The sequence below is a fragment of the Staurois parvus genome, unplaced genomic scaffold (genome assembly GCF_062004578.1).
Source record: "Staurois parvus isolate SC_StPar_1 unplaced genomic scaffold, SC_StPar_1.0 ptg001004l, whole genome shotgun sequence".
NCBI lineage: Eukaryota > Metazoa > Chordata > Amphibia > Anura > Ranidae > Staurois > Staurois parvus.
In genome coordinates, this window is record NW_028318800.1 from 1,110,791 (window position 1) to 1,120,641 (window position 9,851).

Sequence of the window (9,851 nt, forward strand, 5' to 3'; positions counted from 1 at the left end):
CTACAATGGTGCTATGGGGTGTGGGCAGAAAATCCCGGCCCATGTTGATGTCTACAATGGTCCTCGGGGGTGTGAACAGAAAATCCCTGCCCATGTTGATGTCTACAATGGTGCTATGGGATGTGGGCAGAAAATCACCTGCCCATGTTGAAGACTACAATGGTGCTAGGGGGTGTGGGCAGAAAATCTCGGCCCATGTTGATGACTACAATGGTGCTATGGGGTGTGGACAGAAAATCCCTGCCCATGTTGATGTCTACAATGGTGCTAGGGGGTGTGGGCAGAAAATGCCTGCCCATGTTGATGACTGCAATGGTGCTAGGGGGTGTGGGGAGATAACCCTCACCCACTTTGAAGCCAGCTTTTGACCGTTTTACCAGTTCACGTGTATACATTAGGTTAGCGGATGACCTGAACCATTGCTTCTCATGCAGCAGGAGCCAGAATTTCTGAAAGTTCTGACACACAAATTGATTTCCTTAACTCTCTTGCTAGCTGCCAAAGACATCATCACTGTCTGATCCTATGGCTTAAAGTGAATCTTTACTTTTCCCATGCAAGACAAAAAGACAGGTTCACTTTGATGGTGTTCCCACCAGTCTCTTATACTTACCTTCGCTTCACTCTATTCCTTTCACCAGTAGCCCAGTCCTAGTTATCGGGCATCATAAAACTCATTCCCCTTTCTACCACAATACAGTATTGGAGCTTGACAATTGGCTGCCCAGGCTTGTCACTTGGGGGGGAAGGGAGAGAGTCCTCAGCTCTGTGGAAGCAACAAGTGATGACACTTTTAAAAAAATGATGTTTTATTTTCTTTCTGATTTGTTTTTTCAATTTACATGATCATTTTATGCATTCAGCAGCAGCAGTGAAACTTCAGAAATCTATGGAACAGGAGGTCATTTAGTGCACAGATCTTACAACTAAAGTCCCCAAGAGATAAAAAAATTGGCAACTCAACCCTTCAGCATCTGCCAAAAACTGATTTGGGAACACTGACCCTTTAATTATCTTAAAAAGACAATGGCATACGTTATACTTTTTATCTGTGTATGTTATTGTTTTGATTTTTTTTTGTTTTTGCATATAGACAATAAAATAACCCGAACAAAGTAAATTTTACTCGATCAGTGAATCTTTTTTTTTTGCTTGCACCTAGCTTTAACAAAACTTTTAAGTAGCAGATTGCTTTAAAAGATTTAAAGGGCCAGAGGTACTTGTGATAGGCCAGCAAGTGAGTGTATTCATTGGTTATTTCCCTACACACCATCTGCTCTAGTTATCACTTGCCTTGTCCCCTTTGCCTAAATTTCCCTGGGGCCCAGATCAGTCATAGATTGTCCTACTAAATTGTATTGTCAGCAAGGGTCTCAGACAGGATTGCTGCATGTAAGCTTTAGTCTACAAGCTACGGTGACCTATAGACTGTGAAAAAAAAAAAATAGATTCAATATGGAAACAACCCGCAGAATTCACAGATATTTAGTTATAATTTCTTTATTTTTATTTAAAATAGCAATGCCGTTACTAGGGCTGTCAGTGTTTTAAGAAAACATTTTAGGTTAGTGGGAAAGTTTTTTAAAATTCTGGTGAAGTAATAAAACTTTAAAAATAAGTTACCTAATACGTTCTGTAATTAAAAATCCACAATCAACTTAAAATTATATTAATCGATCATAAGAGTTTTTTTTTCTTAAATTCTTAATTTGTTAAAATGACAACAAAATATACTCATTAAGAAGTTTTAACAAAAGTAAAAATAAAGCTTATGCTAACTGTATTTTTGTTATTTTTTCTGTGAAGTAAAGTTTTTGTTTTTATTTGTTTGTTTAAAGTTTATTTTACCCTTTTTTTAACAATGGTTTTTCAGATCCACGGACAACTGCTTTTTTTTTCGTTTAGTTTTGGTAAGGCACATAAAACAATTTTATTGTTGCTTTATAAAAATGCTTATAGCTTTAAAATGACAATTTTGTGAAAAGTGCAGTACAGTAAATTAATTCTCCACCATGTATTAACATTTTTTTGTGTAGCATCACATTTTTTATATTTGCAACTATCACACAGACAAATAAAAAAACCCTTAGTTTAGCATTTAAAATTTAAGCTACAAAATTTTTTTATATTGTTTTTATGTTTGGTTATTTTTTCGCTTCATCACTAACCTATTATTATTTAAAGAAAAAAGGCACAAACTTACAGGATCCACATTGCTTATTAAAACTGACACTTTGGCATGTTTTGCAAAATTTAATAAAAATGTAGTAGAACAAAACAAAAATTGTCATCACTATTCTTTGGTCAGGATCAGTGGGATCTACTGTATAGCCCTAATTGTTTAACTTTGTTTAAATGTCTTCTAATCAGATTTTAGTACACATGTTTTTAAAATACAGTTTTCAAACTTTGACAAGCCAAATGCTTTTTATTTAATAAATATACTTTTTGTATATTACTTTATTCAACTTTTTAATAACTTCCTTGTGTGTTGGACTTTAGAAATACAAATTTGCCACCCTAAGGATTTTGTGGAACAAAAACACCAGTAAATATGTAACAAAGTACTTTTTGTCAGTCAAGAATATATATTGCCAAGTAGGGTTGAACTATTGAGAAGGAGAACAAGAAGAATTAAAAGTGGGCTTATCAGGCCTCAACAAACTTTGAATCCCCACCCCAGACGTACCCAGTGGCCCATTATCTCCTGATCTTCTTTTCAGCTCCACCATCCCCAGCCCCGCTGAGCCAAATGACTCCATACCCTATTCTTGAATTAATAGCCCAGCTTTGTTCCAGCCACCCATTACTTCTGCCACCTGTCCTACCCCACAAAAACTTTTCTCTCCTTTTTTTTTCACAAGAGCAGCCATGCAATCTGCAGAAATTGTTAGTTGCTGCTTGCTTTACTTCGACTGTAAGGGTACGCATTTACATGAAATCACTGCAAAAATCTTTTATGGTCGTTTTTAAAATGCTTCTGTTGTTGTGTTTGTTCGTTTTCTTGTGATCGCGTGGCGGGTTCTTTTCCAAAGTCTTGTTTTAATTTTATTTGCTATCCCGTTTTGTTTGTCTTTTTAATTACTTTGCTTGATCATTTATTTTCATTGTCTAAAACAGAATTAGTTCTTTTTTTATAAAGTTATTTTGGAACTTTTTAAAAAATTTTTTTTAACATTTTAAAATTTTAGTTGTATGACAATTTTATCACTATCAATACAACAACGAAAAAAAAATCTTCCTAAGTTACAACTTAGATTTTTATTTTGAATTGACACGTTTTTTAAACTTTTTGTTGTTGTTCTATTTATTTATTTTATTTTTATTTATAAAGAACAAATCACTCCATTTTTAATTTGCATATACTATTAAGTTTCTGATTAATCTGGCAGCATTATTTTTATTTTTAGAAATTTTTAACACAATTTTAAAACTTTGTCAAAAACAAATTTATTTAAAAAAAGTGAATTAATTCACTGAACGTTTTTTAAAAAAAAATGTTTACTGCAGTCCCGTATTTACAGCAGTGATTGTTTATATCGCCGATTTAACAACATCTGTTCAAGGGAGATATTGGCCTCCTAAATTAGTAATAAGCTCGATAAATGGGCAAGTTTTGTCCTTTCAGTTGTCCCGAGTTGTAGTCTTTGTCCCCGTGCATTCCTCGGTAACCCAGCCCCCATCCCGCTCCATATGGAGAGCTGGTGAAAGTGGTTCTCACAGAATTTTAGCCAGTTCACCCCAGCTGTGATTGAGGTTTGGCAATGGCTCCATCTGCCCTTTCAATTCAAAGGCCAAGCCAGACTGCTGCTTTCCATTCACGGCCTATAGATATATTTTCATTTTCTGTGTCTCAGCCCCCCCCATATTGCCTTCCATTACAACGGCGTGGGACCGCACTTACCAGTTCTGATCTTTGATGTGTTTTTGACAGGTGATGAGAAATAAAAAAAGTTTAAGAGGAAAAAGCCTGCGGGATATTGCAGCTGGTTTAGTGAACGTATGGGGGATAGAAACTTGTTCTTTAATTCAATATGTACAAATAGTAAATCGTAACTTCAACCAAAACTTTTTTTGTACTTTTTTTTATATTTTTGGGATAAAGTTTAATAGGGGGTTTACCCTATCAATCATAGATATAAATATACAGATATTTATTGCTGTCTGTGTCTCCAATGGGGAGTTTTTTCTCCATTTCTTGTGCTGGTGGTAGGTAGTCACAAAACAGTAAGTGGAAAATCTCATAAACGGGGACACACAGGGTAAATCTTTTTTTTTAAGGAAAGAGCTAGAATCTCAGCCAGAGACTTTTGCATCTATCTATGCCCCCATTAGAGAGATGAAGTGAAAGGGAAGAATTATACCCCACAGTAAAGAATCTGACCTAAACGGTAGAGTTCCTGTGGCATTCACCTCTTCTAAGATCCAGTGGCACTTCAGTTTTTCACCTATAGTGGCCTATGCCACTTCAGTTTTTCACCTATAGTGCTGGTGCTGTGATTACTGGTTACTGATCGGCAGCATGGCCTTTCAGGACACAGCTCTTATGATTGGCGTCAGTGAGGATCAGTTTTCAAGCAATGCTATAGCTTGCTATTAACTCACCTGTACCCCCATGCCACCTGTGTCCCCATGCCTGCCGCTAACCCTCAGTGTACTGTGTGCCTCCAGTGCACCACTATGCCCCCTTTTGTCTCCAATGTGTCCTGTGTGCAACCATGACTTCAGTGTGTCCTGTGCACCCCCATGTTACATAGTTACATAGTTAGTCTGGCTGAAAAAAGACAAAAGTCCATCCAGTTCAACCATAAAAAAAAAAGAAGTTATATTTCTATACCCACAGCTGATCCAGAGGAAGGCAAAAAACCCAGCAAAGTATGACCCAATTTTCTCCTGCAGGGAAAAACACTCCTTCCTGATCCCCTGAGAGGCAATCGGATATTCCCTGGATCAACTTTACCTATAAATGTTACGTCCAGTTATATTCTGTGTATCTAGGAAAGAATCCAGGACTTTTTTAAAGCAATCCACTGAGCTGGCCAAAACCAACTCTTGAGGGAGTCTATTCCACATTTTCACAGCTCTTACTGTGAAGAAACCTTTCCGTGTTTGGAGATTAAATTTCCTTCAGACGTAAAGAGTGCTCCCTTGTCCTCTGTGATGATCTCAGGGTGAATAACTCTACACCGAGTTCACTATATGAACCACTGATGTATTTATACATGGAGATCATATCCCCCCCTTATGTATTATACATGGAGATCATATCCCCCCCTTATGTATTATACATGGAGATCATATCCCCCCCTTATGTATTATACATGGAGATCATATCCCCCCTTATGTATTATACATGGAGATCATATCCCCCCTTATGTATTATACATGGAGATCATATCCCCCCTTATGTATTATACATGGAGATCATATCCCCCCTTATGTATTATACATGGAGATCATATCCCCCTTATGTATTATACATGGTGGTCATATCCCCCCCTTATGTATTATTCATGGAGATCATATCCCCCCTTATGTATTATACATGGTGATCATATCCCCCCTTATGTATTATACATGGAGATCATATCCCCCCTTATGTATTATACATGGAGATCATATCCCCCCTTATGTATTATACATGGAGATCATATCCCCACCTTATGTATTATACATGGAGGTCATAATCCCCCTTATGTATTATACATGGAGATCATATCCCCCCCCCTTATGTATTATATATGGACATCATATCCCCCCCCCCCTTATGTATTATACATGGAGATCATAATCCCCCTTATGTATTATACATGAAGATCATATCCCCCTTATGTATTATACATGGAGATCATATCCCCCCTTATGTATTATACATGGAGATCATATCCCCCTTATGTATTATACATGGAGATCATATCCCCCCTTATGTATTATACATGGAGATCATATCCCCCTTATGTATTATACTTAATGATCATATCCCCCCTTATGTATTATACATGGATATCATATCCCCCCTTATGTATTATACATGGTGATTAGAGATGAGCGAATTATTCAAAAATTCGATTCGGCTGATTCGCCGAATTCGCGGAATAAATTCGATTCGAGGCGAATATATTCGCTGCGAATTTAACGTGTAAAAAGGGTGTTTCTAGGCTTCAGAGAGCCTTTATATTAGTGCAGAACACGGTACCTTTAATTTAAATGCCCTTGGAGTCTGCTGGGGAAGAGAAATAATACTGTCAGTCAGTATGACATGCAGATGAGTGCCGTCGATCTTAGAATCACCGCACACTTCACTCATTTGGGCAGTCACGGGGCCAAAACCAGAGTGTGGAGCCACAGTGTGGCGGTGGAGGCAGCAGCAATGGGAGGCCATACAGCACCCTATGACAAAATGGAACCCACCAGCAGTGTGAGGAGACCTGAAAGTGGCACATGGCAGAGTGTGGCGATGGAGACAGCAGCAATGGGAGGCCGTACAGGGACCCATGACACACTCTGGACCTGGCAGCAGCATGAGGAGGCGGTACAGGGGCCCATGACAGATTACGGGCCTGGCAGCAGCATGAGGAGTCGGTGCGGGGGCCCATGGCAGATTACGGGCCTGGCAGCAGCAATGGGAGGCCATACAGCACCCTATGACAAAATGGAACCCACCAGCAGTGTGAGGAGACCTGAAAGTGGCACATGGCAGAGTGTGGCGATGGAGACAGCAGCAATGGGAGGCCGTACAGGGACCCATGACACACTCTGGACCTGGCAGCAGCATGAGGAGGCGGTACAGGGGCCCATGACAGATTACGGGCCTGGCAGCAGCATGAGGAGTCGGTACGGGGGCCCATGGCAGATTACGGGCCTGGCAGCAGCATGAGGAGGCGGTACAGGGGCCCATGGCAGAGTGGCGGAGCGTAAGCAGCTAAAATTGAAGGCCATACAGAGGCCTATGTTAAAAAGTCCCCCCAGCAGCAGCGTGGGGAGACGACTATCAAGAGTCCAATGGCAGAGTGGCGGAGCAGAAGCAGCTTCAATTGAAGGCCATACACAGGCCTAGGTTTAAAAGTCCCTCACAGTTAATTCCAATAACGAACTCTACTCCTCCGTGCAATCTACTTACGAGACCCTGGGCAGGTCTGGGTCCAATTTGTGGTAGAGACTGGTTTTGTTCAGCCATGCTTGAGCGAGTAATAACAGGTCTGTGCTGCCCTTTGGTGACTGGCTTAATGCGCACAACACTGAACGTCCCAGCGTTTGTCAACGATTTGCCGTTAAGTGATGCAAACCCGCTGAACCACGTTCATGAGGAGCCGGTACAGGGGGCCATGAATCAGTATGGACCTGGCAGCAGCGTGAGCAGACGACAGAGGCACATGGCGCAGGGTGGCGGTGTAGGCAGCATTATTCTGAAGCCATACACAGGCCTAGGTTAAAAAGCGGAAGCCGTCAGCAGCGTGAGCAGACGACATAGACACATGGCGCAGGGTGGCGGTGGATGCAGCAGTATTCGGAAGCCAAACACAGGCCTCGGTTAAAAAGCGGAAGCCGTCAGCAGCGTGAGCAGACGACAGAGGCACATGGCGCAGGGTGGCGGTGGAGGCAGCAGCAATGGAAGGCCATACAGCACCCTATCACAAAATGGAACCCACCAACAGTGTAAGGAGACCTGAAAGTGGCACATGGCAGAGTCTGGCGATGAAGTCAGCAGCAATGGGAGGCCGTACAGGGACCCATGACACACTCTGGACCTGGCAGCAGCAAGAGGAGGCGATACAGGGGCCCATGGCAGAGTGGCGAAGCGTAAGCAGCTTAAATTGAAGGCCATACAGAGGCCTATGTTAAAAATAATAACATGTTTGGGGCATGATTCATGGCGGATTTAGTCAGTTGTGTCAGGAACTGGTGGTTTGAAATCCAGACTAATCCACGCCTGATTCATTTTCACAAACGTGAGTCTCTCCACACTTTGGGTGGACAGTCGTGTCCTCCGCGGAGTTACAATACCTCCTGCCGCACTAAACACGCGCTCCGATGCCACGCTACTGGCCGGGCATGACAGCCTTTCAAGGGCAAATTCAGCTAGTTGGGGCCAAAGGTCAAGTTTCGTTGCCCAGTAGTCAAGGGGATTGTCTACCTCGGTTGGCAGGGTGCTGTCCAAGTAGGCCCGAGCCTGTTGTTTGAGGTCCTGCTCCAGGTCCACCTGATGCTGCTGCTGCTGCGGCTGGTTAGTAGTTTCCTCACTGCGCTGGTGAAGAAAGCTACTCATCATCGACTGCAGACTGAGGCAGCCGCTGCTGGTGGAGCTGCCACTGCTCCTACCACCCCACCCCTCCCCTGCTGCCATGGCAGCGGAACGCGAGCGCACAGGGCCCACAGTGTCTGAGGATGGACGTTGGCGCAGAAAGGCAGAGACCAACTGACTACATAGGTGGTTTTTATAGTACTTTATTTTGGCCTCCCTCTCAGCAGGTGTGAAAAAGGCCACCATTTTTGAACGGTAGCGAGGGTCCAACAAGGTGGACAGCCAAAAGTCATCCCTCTGTCTGATGGTTATTATTCGGCTGTCGCTACGCAAGCAACCGAGCATGCTATGGGCCATTTGTGCCAAGGAATGCGAGGGACTCCCTGCCTCCATCTCCACAGCATACTGCCACGGTGCGTCTGGGTCCTCTGTCTCCTCCTCCTCCTCTACCAGATGCTCCTGCTCCTCCACTCCTGTCCGCTGAGTGGAAAAACCACCCATTTCACTCAATAATTCCTGAGCACCAATGTCCTCCTCTACCTCCTCCTCTTCTTCCTGTCCTGCCCCCACAGGGGTCATGTGGCGTTGAGATCTGTGCGCCACGTCTACCGCACCCTGACCAGCCATTGTTAACAGCATTTGTTCCAGGACGTGCAACAGAGGAATGACGTCGTTCATCCCATAGTCCTGCCGACTCACGAATAGCGTGGCCTCCTCAAAGGGCCTGAGCAAGCGGCAGGTGTCACGCATGAGCTGCCAATGGCTGACATCGAAGTTACACAGGGGAGTACCTTTATCCGCTTGTAACATCAGGAAATCGGTGATGGCCTTTTGCTGTTCCTAAAGGCGGTCTAACATGTGTAGGGTTGAATTCCACCTTGTTGCAACGTCGCAGATCAGGCGATGCTGTGGAATTCCGTTCTGCCGCTGCAGCTCAAGGAGGGTGTGCTTTGCGGTGTAGGAATGGCTGAAATGCATGCAAAGTTTACGTGACATTTTAAGGATGTCTTGCAGTGGGATGGTGGATTTTAGGAACCGCTTGACAACCAGATTGAACACGTGAGCCATGCATGGCGCATGGCACAACCTTCCTTGACGCAGAGCAGACACCATTTTCTTTCCGTTGTCGGTCAACATGGTTCCGATTTTCAGTTTGCGCGGAGACAGCCATCTGTCGATTTCTCTGTTCATTACACTGAGAAGTTCCTCCCCTGTGTGACTACGTTCGCCAAGGCATACCAGGTGCAGCACAGCGTGACACTGTTGCGCCCTGCACATGTGATATGCTGGTCGGGTAATGGGACTTGGCACGGGGGTGGCGGCTGAGGACACGGCGGAAGAAGAGGTGGTAGAGGCGGACATCTTTTGTGGACCAAGGACGTGCAAACGTGGAGGCAAAAGCGGCGTGACCTGTCCAAGTTGCTGGTGCGGCTGTGCCGGCACCACGTTCACCCAGTGGGCCATAAATGACATGTACTGTCCCTGACCGTAGTTACAGCTCCACACGTCGGCGCTGCCGTGCACTTTGGCAGAGACCGACATGCTCAAAGACTGGCCCACCATCTCTTCTACATGTGAATGCAGGGCTGGCACTGCCTTTTTGGCGAAG